The sequence below is a fragment of the Elgaria multicarinata genome, chromosome 19 (assembly GCF_023053635.1).
Source record: "Elgaria multicarinata webbii isolate HBS135686 ecotype San Diego chromosome 19, rElgMul1.1.pri, whole genome shotgun sequence".
Taxonomy (NCBI): Eukaryota; Metazoa; Chordata; class Lepidosauria; order Squamata; family Anguidae; genus Elgaria; species Elgaria multicarinata.
Genome location: NC_086189.1, coordinates 1,472,935 through 1,489,177, shown reverse-complemented (window position 1 = coordinate 1,489,177; position 16,243 = coordinate 1,472,935). Strand labels below are relative to the sequence as shown.

At 51.4% G+C, this 16,243-nt stretch overlaps 1 protein-coding gene across 1 annotated transcript in view; it reads left to right on the top strand.

Annotated features, from left to right (window-relative positions):
• Window positions 1-444: 444 nt before the first annotated feature.
• Window positions 445-16,243, top strand: part of EXD3 (exonuclease 3'-5' domain containing 3) — a 168,187-nt gene continuing 152,388 nt past the window's right edge. The window contains exons 1-2 of the mRNA XM_063144822.1: window positions 445-505; window positions 5,032-5,088. The gene's annotated coding sequence lies outside the window, so the exon portion shown is untranslated. The remainder of the gene's footprint in view (window positions 506-5,031; window positions 5,089-16,243) is intronic.

Below are 16,243 nucleotides of genomic sequence, written 5' to 3'. Positions count from 1 at the left end.
CACTGGAGGCCTTCCAGATGTTGCAGCCTGCAACTCCCAGTAGGCAAGGACAGTGGTAGGCCGACAACAGCTGGAGGGCTGCGAGCAGCCCAAACCTGCAGCGGGTCATTATTACACGGCCTGACAGAGGGTGGGGGGGAACCGATGGGAGTTCTTCTCCGCCCCCGCCTCGCCCCGCTTCCTTTCCTGCAAAGCTGGTTTGGATATCTGCCTGTTTGGCGGCTAAAAAGAAAGGCACAGGGACTTAGGGGTGGGGTGGATCACATCAATCAAAGCAGTAGCCTTCCTACAACCTGGAGCTGCCCTCCAGATGGGCCAGACCTCAACTCCCATCATCCCCAGCCAGCGCACGAAGATGATGGGAGTTGTAGTTCGGCCCATCTGGAGGGAGGAGGGCGGAACCCATCCGGCGGCGCACGAAGGTTCCTTTTCGGGCCGCGGTTCCCGGGAGGGACATTTTTAGGCGACGCACCCGGTGAGTTCCTCCTTCCGGCGTCGTTGCCTGGTGAGTGGAAGCCGCTGCTGCGACCCCCCCCCCCATATTGGAGAAGGAGGGAGAGAAACGGTGGGGGGGGTGAGGAAGAAATCGCCTCCCCACCCTCCTCCTCCTCTTCCTCCTCCTCCTCTTCCTCCTCCTCCTCCAACAGGACTAGGAGCATGTCCAGGAGCAGAGGCTCCCTCCTCCGCCAGGGAAGGAAAGCTCTGGTTCTGTGGGTCCTGGGGCTGCCTCCTCCCCCCCACCCCGCCAACCCCAATTCTCTGATGTCTTCGCTTTTTAAAAGGTGCTGGAGCTTAAGGGTCTTCTCCACCCCCACCCCACCCCTTGCCAGCCACCTCGTCTCCCTAACCCCACTTGTGGGGTGACTTCCGGGGTGCTGCCGGTGCACCCTTCTTCCCCTTTCAAGACGAGACTCCCCCTTTTATCATCTAGTTCTACCTTCAAAACAGGTTCTGGGGCTGAGAGCTCTTTTGCTTGCTCCACTCTTGGCGTGGGGGCTGCCCCACAGCGCCTGCCCCCTCTTGCTGGGCTATTTATCTTCTGCCTCCCTCCAACTTGGTGTGGACTACATCGCCCAGCACTCCTGACCATTGGCCATGCTGGCTGGGTCTGATGGGAGGGAGTCCTGGCTTCCCTCCGGCGGCCATCGGGTTGGGATCGCTCCCTGGGTCTGGTGAAGTGGACTGTAGTCCACGAAAACTTCTGCTGGACTAAATGTGCCAGACTTTAAAATGCCACAAGAGTCTTTTGTTGTTTTAGGAGCAACATGTGTGTTGGTCTTGGCCACGTTTTCTCGTACGTCTCTGTGCAGGCGCATGCAAGACGTGGTTATGAAATGACAAAACCCTTTCTTTTTTCTTGACTGTTTTTATTAATATGGACGTTTTGTGCAGATTTAATCAGTTAATTAAAACTTGGGTGATAAATGTACTGAAATGTATTTAACCTTTATCTATGTACACATTTTAAATTAGGGAAGGATCCTAATCGTCCAAGGGCAAAAGTAAGCAGATGGGTGAAAGCTCTTTCCTGGCATAAATTTAAACCTGAAAATGTATCAGTTTTGATACTACATACTGCAAATCTGTGTCTTTCAATTCCGTTGTTGTTTAGCACCCAGGCAGTTCAGTGTTCAGAATATCAAGGGATGGGCAAAGGCTAGCAAAATGCATTGGATTTTTTAAAAGTTTGTACATGGTATCCCCCCCCCAACCAATAAAGATAGGTGATATGAGATGCCTGTTCGATCTCATCTCATCACTCAATGCTGAAGATGTGCCTTTGACAACGCCAGAGGGCAATGTTCCCCAAGAAATGGCAGCCAGCCCAGAACTCTATGGCTTCCCATACATCATCACTGGTCTTTTTATTTAGAAGGAAGTGAGGGTGGATGTGCAGCAGGGCATTCTTGTTTGCCTTACTATCATCCTCACCCCCATTTTAAAATGTCCTCTCTGATATTGGGATCATTTTAAAAGATGTCTATTTTTCCTATTTCTCATGACCCCCCACCTCACTTGTTAGCATTGTGAGCCCTTTAATAATATGAACAATAATAGCAATATTTAGCATTCATATAATACAGTCTTCCCCAACCTGGTGACCTCCAGTGGCATTGCAGGGCTGTCTGGGGGATGCTGGAATTGTAGTCCAACATATCTGGAGGACGCCGATATATAATGCCTTGCAGAAGTTCAGAGTGTTTCACAGGCATTGTGTCAGTGCTTACTTACAACAGCCCTGAAGAGGAAGCCAGTATGATTTTTCTGTAGCAGGTTGGGCAGATAGAGCGCGGCTTCTCTTGGGTCTGGGAGGCATCTCGAGCATCCCAGCTCATACTTGTGGCCATGTCCCTTTGTGCAAAAGATGGTCCAGCCTCCAAACATCGCAGCCCTTTCCTTTGCATTGGCTTCATGTTTTCCAAAGTTCTCTCCCCAGCAACGAGGGTTTAAACAGCTTGACCTTTTCTCTCTCTCTCTCTCTCTCTCTCTCTCTCTCTCTCTCTTTCTCTTTCTCTTTCTTTCTTTTATTGAAAATCAAAACAAGATAGCTGAGGGTTTTAAGAATTACAGAAGCAGAACAGCTGTGAATCTGGGCGCCTTTTCATTCAACCGGCACCACTCTTTGGAAGTTGCTCCTCAGAAAAGAGCTGTTTTGAAGGAAGGCCTCTGATGCCATGACCGTTTGACTTGAAGTTTCATTAAGTAACAGAAGGAGAGCACTCATTTCCTGGCTGAGGATGATAGTAGTTGTAGTCCAACACATTCTGAGGGTCCCAGGTTGGGAGAGGCCGGAGGAGGCATTTGGAGCTAGATGGACCAGTGGTCCGACTGTTACGGCAGCTCTGCTCCTGATGTTTCTAACTAAAAATCTTTGACTTGATTGGTACTAGCCCTAATTTGCCCAGGCAGTTTTCGTTCATTTCTATGAAACAGCATGACAGTAAAGGAAATAGAGGGGGTGTTTTTTCCTTGCTTTTTTCCTCCCCTCCCCCCATTTCCATAACCGGGTAATTTTTTTCCATTCATGGACATCCTGCCTGATCCCACTGCTTAAAAATGTCCAGTGTAGATCCAATTAGTACAGCTGGGTCATGGATATGGTGAAGTTTGATGGATTTTTGCATTATCCTTCCAGTATTAGCAGATGTTGGGACAGAATGGGTGGGGGGAGCTATTTTTGACCTAATTGGGATTTAAAACTGGGAGGGAGTGGGGTATCATGGAGCGGCTGAGCTGGTGAGTGATGGCACAGAATGTTCATGAGCACTCCAACCGCTCAGGGAACAAAGCTGATAGAATATATGCAGCCCAGATTCTATGAAGGAACGCCTCCTCCCATATGTACCTACCCGGACCTTAAGATCATCTACAGGGGCCCTTCTCCGTGAGCCCCTGCCAAAGGAAGTGAGGCAGGTGGCTACTAGGAGGAGGGCTTTCTCCGCTGTGGCACCCTGGTTGTGGAATGAGCTCCCCAGAGAAGTCCGCCTGGCGCCTACACTGTACTCCTTTCGTCGCCAGCTGAAGACCTTTTTATTCACTCAGTATTTTAACATTTAATTTTAACTTAAATTTAAATTATACTGTTTTAACTCTGTATTTTAACCTTATATCAATTTTGCTGCGTGGTTTTATCCTGGTTGTGCTTTTTATATTGTATTTTGTATTTGAATTTTTAACTTGTTGGTTGTTTTATGATGGTTTTAATTTTTGTGAACCGCCCAGAGAGCTTCGGCTATTGGGCGGTATAAAAATGTAATAAATAAATAAATAAATAAATGAGGGGAGGGAAAGTTGCCAGTTGGCTGGGATTAAAACATCATTCACCCACAGGTCCAAGGACAGGAATGCCTTTTTGAGACAGGCTGAGGACTGAGAACAGGTCCCAGCACTGCAGGTAGAGCTAAGGGGCAGGTATGCAGAAGCGAGATGGCTGGTAGATGGGGGCCAGGTAGGGAATGAACCGAGAAACTGTTAGAGAAGAAGGGGGCACTCCCACTCCATCTCAAAAAGGATATTGTAGAAAAGGTGCAGAAATGGGTACAATTTCTACAAGGTGGGGGGAGAAACTGGAGCACTTTCCCTAAAGTGTTTGGAGCTGTGATGGTGGTAGGGCAACAAAAGCGCTTTTTCTTACGAAGCATAACTAACTCTTGGGATTTATTGCCATGAGGTGTAGTGATGGGAAGTGATACAGATGGCTTTAAAAAGATAATAGAAAAAATCCTGCAGGAGGAAAAGTATTTATGTATTAGTTATTCAAGATATTTATAAGCCGCTTTGTCAGGCCAAGCTTTCAGAAAGCGACGTTCACAAAACTAGTGGAAAAGTAGCACACCAGGCAGATCACATAAGTGTAGTCTAGGTACAGGAGTTAGATATCTGAGGGAAAAACTGCTTTGGAACCCGGAGCCATCCTTTCTCTTCAGTAAAGGCGGCAGTAAAAAGACAAGTTTTCAAGGCTTTCTTAAAGGCCTGTACGGAAGGGACGAAGCAAATGTCAAGCGGAGCACAGCTGTGAGGCCACCACCAAGAAGGCTCGTCACTTGTGCTTGTCACCTAACTGATTTTATGGTCAGGCACGTGAGCAGGGCTTCTAGCCATGATAAATAAATGGAAGCTCTGTCCAGGAGGGGAGAGCTGTTTCCTTGACACCCTGTTCAGGGGCTTCCCAGAGCAATCGGCTTGGTCACTTTGGAGACTGACCCAGATGGACTCCAGCTGCAGGGCTCTTCTTCTGATAGGTGGAGGCGGAGAAGGGCAGAGTGAACAGGAGCCACAACAGCTTTGCTGGGAAGCCCTCAATATTTGGGTTGCTGGTTTCTAGTTCTTTAATGTTGTGCCTTATGATCTCTAAGAGAGAGAGCTATTCTGCAGGTGCGATGAGTGGCCAGGGGCCTGCAGCCTTTTGCCTCAGCTCTTAAAGCCTGGCTCTTTCTTTTTGTAAAATGAAAGCGGGACAATCCACGGGATATTTACTGCGTGTTAATTGCCTGTTTTGTGAAGTAACCTCTAGCTTTTCTGGTTTTGCAGCTTTCCACTGAGTGAGAATAATTTTGAAACGGAGTGCTGCAGACTCTGAGCAATCAGGTGAGCTTGTTCACTTTGTGTGGAGTGCCCCCAAATTCAAAACTCTAATCTTTTGACCATGTAGATATTTCCGGGTGGCATCAGAATTTGTGTAATAGTGGGAAGAAATAGTTTGAGCAGGAGTGGGGAATGTGTAAATCTCCAAATGTTGTGGGACTGCAACGCCCACCAGCCCTAGCCAATGGTCAGAGATGATGGGAGTTACAGCCCCACAACATGTAGAGGGTTGGAGCCCCCACCGCTGCGCTAGAGAAAGTACTCTGGGTCCATTCGCACAAGACACGTTGCTCTGGGTGTTTCTGTCCTGGATGCTTCGTTCCTTTCCTTTGGTCTAGTCTGTACTTTGCCCTGGCAGTTTCAACAGTAGCACCTCTTTGCAAGGTGCTTTGCCTTTCTAATGCATTTCAGCGGGCTGAAGAGGATCAATGGGTGTTACGATTTGAATCAGACACAAGCACTACTGAGTTCAGCAGACTTATTCCCTAGCCCTGTTGCAAGATTTTATTAATGGTTGTGTTTTGTTTTTGGATGTCCGTATTTTATGTGTGTGGTTTTTTTAACCAGAGTGTTCCTTTTGAGTAGAAATACAAGAAAAACTCTCTCTCTCTCTCTCTCTCTCTCTCTCTCTCTCTGTGTGTGTGTGTGTGTGTGTGTGTGTGTGTGTGTGTGCGCGCGCGCGTGTGTGTGTGTGGACTGGAGCAGAGTAACACAGGAAGTTGGCTGAGGTGGGCTCTGACCATTGGTCCCTCTGGACTCACGGTGTCTCCTCCTAGTAGCAGGAGTGGCTCCCCAGGGGCTCAGGCAGAGAGAGGGAGGGGGAGGGAGGGAGGGAGGGAGGTGTGCATGCGTGTGTGTCTTTCCCATCACCGGCTACATGGTCTTTTATTCCTGGCGATTCTGCATGCAAACCTCCCTGCTCTAGAAATGAGCCAGTTTCTCTGCTGCAGCAGTTCCTGAGATTCTTTTTTCAAGGTGTGTGCAGGGTGGGGTGGGGTGGGGGGGATCAATCTGAGGCCTGGCCTGTTGCCTATGGACATCTTCAACCAGTTCAACAGAGCAACCAGCAGCAATTTTTGGCATTTTGCGCTATTTTATGTTGTTTTATAAATTGTACTTTTAAAATATGAGCCTGGGGAGCTCAGGGGGGCAAGGGGGTGCCCACAAAGCTGTGGTCACAGGTAAGGGGAGGTATGACGATGGGGGAACAACGGGCTGGATGAGGAGAAGAGGCGCAAGATTTCTTACAGCGGTCCCCTCTTCTGGTTCTTCTCAGTCCAAAATAAAACTTCCCTCATCCATGATCTGACTGTGGATGCGGGGCCTGACCTGGTATGTATCAGGGAGACCTGGGTGGGTGAACTGGGAGGGGTGACCCTCACCTAGCTCTGCCCTCCCGGGTACTCGGTGCAGCATCAGCACTGACTTGAGGGCTGGGGAGGGGGCTTGCCGTGGTCTACAGAAACAGGATCTCCCTCTCTAGGCTTCCTGTTCATTTGAGTGCTGGTCTTGAGTGTCTGTACTGTGTGTTGGGTACTCGAGACAGATTAGGGATTCTGCTGGTGTACCGTCCACCCCGCTGCCCAACAGTCTCCCTGCCTGAGCTGACGGAGTTTGTCTCGGACCTGGTGTTGAGGACCCCCAGGATGGTGGTTCTGGGGGATCTCAACTTCCATGCTGAGGCTGCTGTATCTGGAGCAGCTCAGGACTTCATGGCTGCCATGACAACCATGGGGCTGTCTCAACACGTCATCGGCCCAACACACGCAAAGGGGCACACGCTTGATCTGGTTTTCTCGACTGGACAGGAGGATGGCGATCTGGAAGTGGGGGAACTAACATCTACCCCCTTGTCATGGTCAGATCACTTCCTACTGAGGTTTAGACTCTCGGCGGCCTTTCCCCTCTGCAAGGGTGGGGGGCCTATTAAAATGGTCCGCCCTGGAGGCTAATGGACTCCGATGGATTCCAGAGGGCTCTGGGGGATTTTCCTGCTGGTATGGCCGGTGCTCCTGTCGAAGCCCAGGTCGCTCTGTGGAATGCAGAGATGACTCGGGCGGTTGACACGATCGCGCCCAAGCGTCCTCTCCCTCTGAGCAGAGCCCGGTCAGCTCCTTGGTATACTCCTGAGCTGAGGGCAATGAAGCAAGAGGGGAGACGGCTAGAACGCAGGTGGAGGAAGACTCGTGCTGGGTCTGATCGAACACGGGCTAGAGCTCACTATCGAACCTACTCTGTGGCGGTGAGGGTGGCAAAGAGGCAGTTCTTTTCCACCAGCATTGCGTCTTCTCAGTGTCGTCCAGAGGAGCTTTTCTGGGTGGTTTGTGGTCTGTTACACTCTGGGCCAGGGCGAGAGATGGTGGAACCCTCGGTAGCACGCTGTGACGAGTTTGCACGGCACTTTGAAGATAAAGTCGCTCAGCTTCGTCATGAATTGGACACCATGCTTAATGCAACTCCACTAGTAGAGGCGTTCAGAGCGCCGCCTGGTCCAGTTTTATTAGATGAATTTCAGTTACTGAGGCCCAAGGATGTGGACAAGGTGCTTGGCCAAGTCCAGCTGGCCACTGGTGTGCTTGCTCCTTGCCCCTCATAGCTCATTACATCAAATGAAGAGGGGATGATCGCCGGCTGGGTCCAGGAGGTTGGAAATGCCTCCCTGAGAGAGGGAGTGGCAGCAGCGGCGGCAATCAGACCACTCCTGAAAAAGCCTAACCTAAGTAAATAAACAAATCAATCAAACTGACTGGCAGGAGATTCAGGACCTGCTTAATTCACATGAGGCCTGATCCAGTGGGACTTTCTCCTTCACAAGCCTCGTGGCTCTGATTGGTCTGTCTGTTTTCCGCTTTGATGGCACACGGCCTGTCTTCCATGACTTGAGAAGTGGTGGGCAACTGGACACAGGGGTGGCATGGGTCTAACAGCCAGCCACTGGGAGAGACGGTGCCAAAGGGGGAGCTGGCCATGGGGTTCCGGAGCAGGCCTTGCCCTAGGGCTGGGTCCCGGGTCACCCGGATCTTGGGAAAAGAAGGGTGCTGCGTGGTGATGTTCCCAAGGCGTGTGCCTCTTCCCTTCCGGCATGTGGAGATCTGTGAGATGCCGTCCCTTCCGCAGGCTTGTCGTGGGAGGGGGCAGTCTGCTAACTGGCAGGCCTCCTGCTCTGAGCCAGCCTTGTGCCTCGTGGTGGTGCTGGCCGCTGCCACTGGGGTCATTTTGTCTTCTTTCCTTTCCTAGTTTGAGGTGTGTGCACAACATCTGTAAATCCACGTTGTGTTTTTTGAACTGAAAAGCAGAGTAGAAATAATAGCATGCTGGCTGAGGATAGTCCAACAGTTTTAGAGGGCGCCAGGTTGGGGAGGTCGATCTTCCCGACTCTTGCAATTCACGCAGCTGAGTTTAACAAACTTATGTCTCCATCAAGTCACCGCCGTTAAGTAGCTTAACAGAGCCAAGCATTCCGGAGAGCCCACCGCTGCTTCCCTCGGCCCCTCGCCACGGCGCTTTCGTTTCCTGTCGAGTTCATGGCCCCTTCCTCAATGAGCTGCGTAAGACTTGCCGTCCAGGATGGTGGGTTTGGTTTCTCCCTGTGTGTGCGTGTGTGTATGCTTTCACCAAAGAATATCCTCTTAGATGAAAGGATGACTCTCTCTCTCTCTCTCTCTCTCTCTCTCTCTCTCTCTCTCTCTCTCTCTCTGTGTCTCTTTCCCACTTCTGTTTCTGGCTTCGCCAGGGAAGCATCTCTACAGTTCTATAAGGTCTTGGCCATGGAAACGAAGCACTGAGCTTTGGGTGGTTTTCCACCTCCTTCTGTTGAGGAGGACTTCAGCTGAGCCAGACGTGAGACTCCAACATTCGCACCTTCAGCCCTGCCTCCTGTTTCCGTTGCTGCGGTTCAGTCATGGAAAGGTGTCCCTCATGGGAGGCCGCAGTGTGTAGAGGAGGCGGGTGGATCCTCAGCCACCCTGGTGAGCCCTGTGTGCTCCCCACCGCCCCTCCAGCTTTGCTTTGTGTGTGTGCTTATTTCTTGGTTCGTTGACTAGGTTCCAGTCCTTCCTCGGAGCGTGGGGAGGTGTGCCCTTGCCGTTTCTATTCCTCTTTGGCTCCAGCATCTCTTTGGGAAGCCAGTCCACATTTCGCCATTGCCTGTTTGATCCCCTCAGAGGGATTCCGCTGCTGCAGCGGCTGTTGGCCAAGGATTCCCGGCAGCCTGAAGGCCGTCGCTCCGCTGACTCGGGCCCCCATTGTTCTTTCCGCTTGGGAGGATGGAGCGGACTGCCGGGTGTGGGGGCACGTGAGCTGCTCGCCTGGCCTTCTGTCAGTGTATCCCTCCACTTTAGGGGAATCTGCATTAGCATAAGCCCTGCCCCAAAGCCCGGGGGAATCACTTTTGAGGTCACGCCTCCTTGTGATTGATCAGGGCCCGAAAGCCATGCTGGGGAAGCTCAGCAGCTGTGGCTGCTTTGTGCTTGTGCCGCTCTGGGGCTTTGGCCTCTTTTGGCCCCGGGGTGCCAGATGAGCCCAGAGAGCAGCCTTCTTCTTGGCGGTCGTGGGCAACAGAACGCAGCCAATGGCCTGACCTTCAGCGGATGCTGTGGGTCGACTCCTCCTGCTGAGTCTCCGGATCCCAAAGGGACTTTGAGAAGGTGTTGGGGGTCAGTGCAAAGGGCCCAAAGCCCCTGTGGATATGAGTGGGCCCAGGCAGGGATGGCATCCCGGGGCGATACTCCAGGGTCCCCCACTGCCTGGGTCCCCCAGCGTTTCCTCAGCTGTACCAAGCAGTCTTCCGCTGCCTCTGCTCATCCTGGCACTGCCCCCCTACATGCACCCCCTCATTGCTGCTGCTGCTGCTGTTGTGGGAAGCCACCGCTGCCTCAGCTGCAACCCGGCTGAGGTCCCATCGAAGAAGGCCCTGTGGGTGCTTCTGCACCTGCTGCCTGCTGCCTCTCTGGCTAGAGGGGCGCATCCTGGGCCTCGGCCAGAGCCGTCTGGATTGTGGTGCCTTTCTCGAAAGAGAGGTCCCGGCTTGAGGCTTGTGTGGGTGCCTTGCCGTCTGCCCAGGAATGAAGCTGGCTCCTTCATGCTTTAAGCACCTGCAGACCAGGTTGCAGTTTGCTCCGTGTTGAGGGAAAGGCACTCTTGACATGCTCTGAGGTGCTTTAGTAGCATCAGTTTCGTGAAACAGTCCTGGGCAAAGATGGGAGAGGGTGGTGCTAAAGGAGCCCACGGCTAAAAGGGCCGGAGGGGCTGCTCTGCCCCATATGCCCCTGTTGAGGCTTTGGTTTGGTGTGTCGTTCTATCCTGAGGTGGCAAGCAGATGAAAGCTTTGCAGGGCGGGGGAAAGAAACGGGGTTCCTAAGCGCGCGAGGCAAGCTTTCACCTCATAAAAAACAATCCCAAGTAGGAGTTGGGCTGTTTAATGGGGCCTCATAAAACGATGCAGAGCTCAACGTTTATGATGGAACATTTGCGCAAGCTGCTTCCAGGCGTGGTGGGGAGACCCAGTAGGGCCGACAGCGGAAGCTGCTTGCTGCTGGACGCTTGCCCGGGACCGGAGGGTCCCCTTGGGAACCATCGGTGTGTAGAAAAACAGCTGTAGCTGTTTAAAAGAAAACAGGCTTTTTAATCTCCCCCCCCCCCCCCCGGATTCACTGCTGGACTCTTCTGGCTCCCCATTGACCCACTCAGAGCAAAGAGCCATCCCTGGGGTGGGGGGCCTGGCTTTCACCCACCTTCCCTGCTTCCCTCCTCAAAGTAGCCTTCTGGCAAAACTGTATGCCCATGGAAGGGCACCTTTGGGGCCAGCCCAAAAAGCAGCGTTGGGTGAATAACATTGGCCTACCTTACAAGGCTATTGCGAAGATCCTGCAATGATGTATGTGCAGCACTTTGGGCTTTTAAGGGAAACACTGTGAAAAACATATTTTGCTTGTTTATTTGCGTGGGGGATTTATAACCTGTCTTTCAGTATAAAATTCTAAAGGGGGAAATAGCCAAATGAAGCAAAATACAATCATATTACAACAATAGAACCCTGAAGAGGAAGAGGAAGCTGGACGGGTTACATCGAGAAGTTAAAAACAGAACTCACCATCGTTGTCGCCCCAATCCTGTACGTGATTACTCAGAAGCAGGTCCTCTTCAGTTCAAAGGTGCTAACTCCCATGGCAGTGTGCATAGGATTGCAGCATTAATATTTGAGGGTTTGTACATCTAAAATTCTGCATGTGTGCGTGGGAAAGAAAGAGATCATATGGCCTAGTGGCTAGAACATCGGACGGGTTCAGTTTCCACTTAGTCACAGATATCCATTGGGCCAGTCACCCTCTTGCAGCCTAGCCTACCTCACAGGATTGTTGTCTATTGGTGGGAGGGCAGGATAAAATTGTAACGTGACATAGATGTATCTACCAGATAATTCTTCTGTTGCATGTGGCTTGCTTATTCGAGCCACTTGCGTGCTGGGCAAGACACCCCAGGGGTGCGATGGCAGCACGTGAGCCGTGCTGTGGGGCTGCCCCCTTTGAGCTCCATATGTGAAACATCCTGGCCAGGCCCTCAAAGAGCGTGCCATGCAGGGTGGGGCGGACCGGTTAGCCTGGGTTATAAAGGGCTTAGACCACGGTGTGGCATTCGCTGGAGTCATTCCTGTGTGATGGTGGTATTGGTTTTGAACTCGGCAATATCTGAAGTCCGTTAAATGGATCACAGATGTGGGTTGCCGAGTGCCGGCTGGCAATCTGAAAAACTGCCCTGTCTTCCTTGCAATGTTTGGAGGTCCTGGGGTAAAAATCCCGTGTCCATGGGAATCCAGCAGCCTCTGGTTTTTCAAGCTAGACATCACATTTTTATTTTTTCTGCTAGGGGCCTTTTGCCTTCCAAACAGGTTTTTTTCATTTTGTTTTAAGTTAAGCTCTTTAAGAAAAAGGAAAGTGGGGTGGGGGTGGAGGGAAGCAGCCGCCTCAGCTATCTGCCAGGAAAATGTTTGGCTCCCTTTACTTTTGCAGCTGTTTTTATCCTTGAAAAGTCATTCCAGCTCCTGGTGCGTTTCTTCAGTTTGTAGCTTATGGGTTGCAGGAGCATCCTATACACCCTGGCCAGCAGCCCCTGATGAAAGCTGTATCTGAGGGCCGACGGTGTGTGTGTGTGGGTGTCTTTAAAAGCCCTTTCCTCTGTGCCCAGTGGTGCTTTCTGAATAATAATAATAATAATAATAATAATAATAATAATAATAAAAATTACTACTATTTCTCTATAAATTGTGGGACCTTTAGCAGGGTTGCATAATGTTCCAACTTGGTCACCTTACAGATGTTTTGGATTATGACCAAAGCTGCCTTGACCAGCCCCACTTAACCCGGGAGAGGCTCTGCTTGTGGTGCCCTTGAGGTTACATGTGGCAGAGCCTTCTGGGTGATGGCACTTCCACTGCAGAACTCCATGTAGAGATTTCTCTGTCCCATAGACTTACGTATTTGTACAGTATTTGAGGGTGTAGGCTAGTGTTTTATCTGTTTTAGAGATGGTTTTGTTTTATTTTATGATGTTTCTAATCTGAGAGATACTGTTTAAACATTGTACTGCTTTACATGGCTTGTTAGCTGCCCTGGGATCCCTGTGAAGGAAGATGGGATAGAAATACAATTTACTTTTCCTTTGCTAGCTGTGGGGAGGGAGCCCGAGAAGGCCACAAAAGCTGGACCCCTCCCCAAAGCAGTGGATGCCTTACTTCATTCACTCTGGTCTCAGAATTGGGTAGGGTGACCCTCACATATATTTAAATGTCTCCTTTCAGCCCCAAATGGTTAAAAACTTGTTTTTTGGTTGTTGTTTTTTAAAAAAGAAAGGAAAGGAAAGGAAAGGAGAGATTATTGAGCAAGGCTAGGCTCTCTGTCCAGGGTGCTGTTCTTTTGGCTTCCCCTCCTGCCTAGTGTGACACGCAGCCCTTCTTACACCCTGCTGAACAATATTTATTGAGTTGCATTTTTAGATCCCACCCTTTTTGCAAGGCGTTCATACGGGAGACATGAAAGGACTCTTCAAATCCTTAAAAGGTTGTCACACAGAGGAGGGCCAGGATCTCTTCTCGATCCTCCCAGAGTGCAGGACACGGAATAACGGGCTCAAGTTAAAGGAAGCCAGATTCCAGCTGGACAGCAGGAAAAACTTCCTGACTGTTAGAGAAGTACGACAATGGAACCAGTTACCTAGGGAGGTTGTGGGCTCTCCCACACTAGAGGCATTCAAGAGGCAGCTGGACCATCATCTGTCAGGGATGCTTTAGGGTGGATTCCTGCATTGAGCAGGGGGTTGGACTCGATGGCCTTGTAGGCCCCTTCCAACTCTGCTATTCTATGATTCTATGACCAGCTGAATCTCGGAGCGCAAGAGGCTGGGCTTTTTTCTCAATTAGCCGCCAGCCAGAGGGGCCGGGCCAATCCACCAGGGGCTTCGTATATGGAGTCGGTCGAAAAGACGACCGAGTTCGTTGCAGGGTCAGCCGGAATTCGCCATCATGCTATGGGTGGCACAGACCTGACTGTTGCAAGAGCGGATTGTGAACCGATGGGTGGCGTGGGGGGTGCAAGTGTGTGTGGCTGCTTCTAGCCCACCCAGAATTCGACATGAGGACCGGACCGGAAGCTGCTTCAGGAGTTGGTCCTGTTGAGAGCCGAGCACATCCCAGGGTCCCATCAAGGAAGACCAGGCTTCCTTATAGACTTCTGTGCTCTCGTAACCCCAAAGTCCCAAATTCACAATTGAGGCTGGCTTCCACGCTCTGTGTGTGTGTCTGGGAGCATGCATGTATACATAGAGCAGTGTATGTGCATACACATGTGTATGCACACACGCACTTGCACACATTCCTTGAGGCTGGTCTGTTTCAGATGCATCTGGTTTGTGCATGCTCGGACCCTGTAAAAACATTTTGCAGGGGGCACAGCAGGGACATGGTTGGGTGTCTCTGTGAGAGCTGTAGCGCGGGTGTCAAAATACTTGTAACGAGGCTGCTGAGCTGGAGAAATCCTTGGCCTGTTCGTCCGCGGCGATTTTGCGGAGGCCCCTGGCTGCTTGCTGGTCCTTCTGGGCCCCCTTTGGGCATCAGGCTGCCTGCTTTGGACTTGGGAAAGGTGGAGCCTGGAGGGAGGCGCTTCAGCCTCTGCATTTAAGAGGTTTAAGAAGTGCTAAATCCCGCAGCCTGTGCAAATGATGCAAACGGAGCCAACTGGCATGACTCCTTGTGTTTTGTCCTGGCCAGGGGAGGGTTGAGGAGGGCACGCCATCCCTGAGACGTCTTGCTCAGCCTCCCCCTCCTGGCTCCTGAGAAATCAGCAGTGCTTCTTTGCATTGTGGAGGACTAGAAACTTGGTTTTGTGTGTGTGTTTTAAGTGAAAGCTGAAATTCTCATGAAGCTGAATTCGACAGCCTGGACCATATTTGGTGGTGCCTTCTTGGGTTGTTCTTTTGGTACCCCCATGGGATCATGTGGCACATGTGGCCCTAGATGAGGCACAGCAGGCTGTGTGCCTGGGTGTTCGCCAGTGCCCGTGTTTTCCTTTCCCAGCCCCTGAGGCGGCCCATGAGGCTTTGGGGCCTCAAGCAGAAAATCCAGACGTGAAGGTATAGATACAGATACAGATATAGAATACAACTGAAGGCTTGCAAGGCGGGGGTGGGGGTGGGGGTGGGGTCTCCCCTCCGCCCACGAGAGCAATTGCAGGGTTGCTGAAAGTGCCCCCATTTTGCTCCGTGTGTGTTTGCACTTGTGCGTGTGTGGAAAACATTGGGGTGGGGGTGGGGGTCGGGCGGTCAGCGAAGGAACGTCAGCCCCAAGACACACAACATCTGGAGCTTTGCAGCAAAAGAGGCTTATGGGCTTAACCACAAAATTCACCCTGCGCGCACACACACACACACACACACACACACACACACACACACACTTTGCTGTCTTTCCCCCTTCCCAATGTTTCAGCTTCCATCCTCCTTGTTCCCTCCTCCTCGCATCTCTCTCTTTCTCGCCCCCCCCCCCCATTGTGCACAGCCAAACATTGAACAATGCAGATGGGGAAAAGGGTTGCTTTTGGGCAGTTCCTGGGACGGCTCGTAACAAGGCCTCCGTGGCATCTCAGGGCACTCTGGGGAGAGGAGTCTGGAATCTTGATTAGGCCAGACTTTAAAAATGCAAAACATTTCAAATGGACTGGTGGGTCCCTCCCCCTACACATACACACACACACACACACACACACACACACACACTCTCTCTCACACTCAGAAGCCCCCCCCCCCCGCCCCATCCCAGTGTGCAACACAAAGAGCTGCCAATTCTCTGGCACGGCAGAAAGAACGAAACGAAACAACTGCTGAGCGCTCGTTTCTCCCTCTCCAAATTCAGGGGCGCCTTGAAGCCCCAGACACTTGCGTGGCAGCTTCCAGTTACCTTCAGAACATCCATTGTCCAAAATAGGCTCATGAAGATGAACACCCCCGTTTTCCCCTCCCCCAAGCAGAGACTTCAGACAGGAAGCTCACAAGCAGGTTACGAAGGCAACAGGCAGAAATTCAGCAGGTGCCACTTTCCCCATCTCCCAGCCCTGGAATCTCCAAACCTGTCCAGTTGGAGGGGCAGTCATTTGTGTGGGAATGACCTCTGAGTATGTGCAGAGTGCCTTTTCCTTCATGAAAGAAAACGTGTCTCCCTGCAGATGTGAATGCCACCAAAGGGGACTCAACAGACTGTCCGGTTGAGACCAATCTCCCAAAGTGTTTCCTTGCCAATTCTGCACTTGCCCACGTGGCTAGTTGTCCCTCTGCCACATGGGCTCTAAGGACTGAGCCGGCCTCCTTGTTGTTCTTCCTGCAGCACCTGCAACATCCATGGGACTTTATTCTCTTTCCACATGTGTGGAGAGAGGCACATGGGGCGAAGGAAGAATGCTCACAAATGCAGCTGAGTGCTCTTAGGCATGCGAGCACTCTTCACATGCTCAGAGACACCCAGCATAAGCATTTTTCAGAAGAAAAAGGTATCATCCTGATGGCATTTGTATGCTGGGCCGTGGCCTTTGTGGAGAAGGGGGCTTTGAGGGAGGGCTTGAAGAGAGAGGAGCAGCGCTAGCGCCAGGCTCAGGAGCAGGATTCTGGGGGCCGCAGC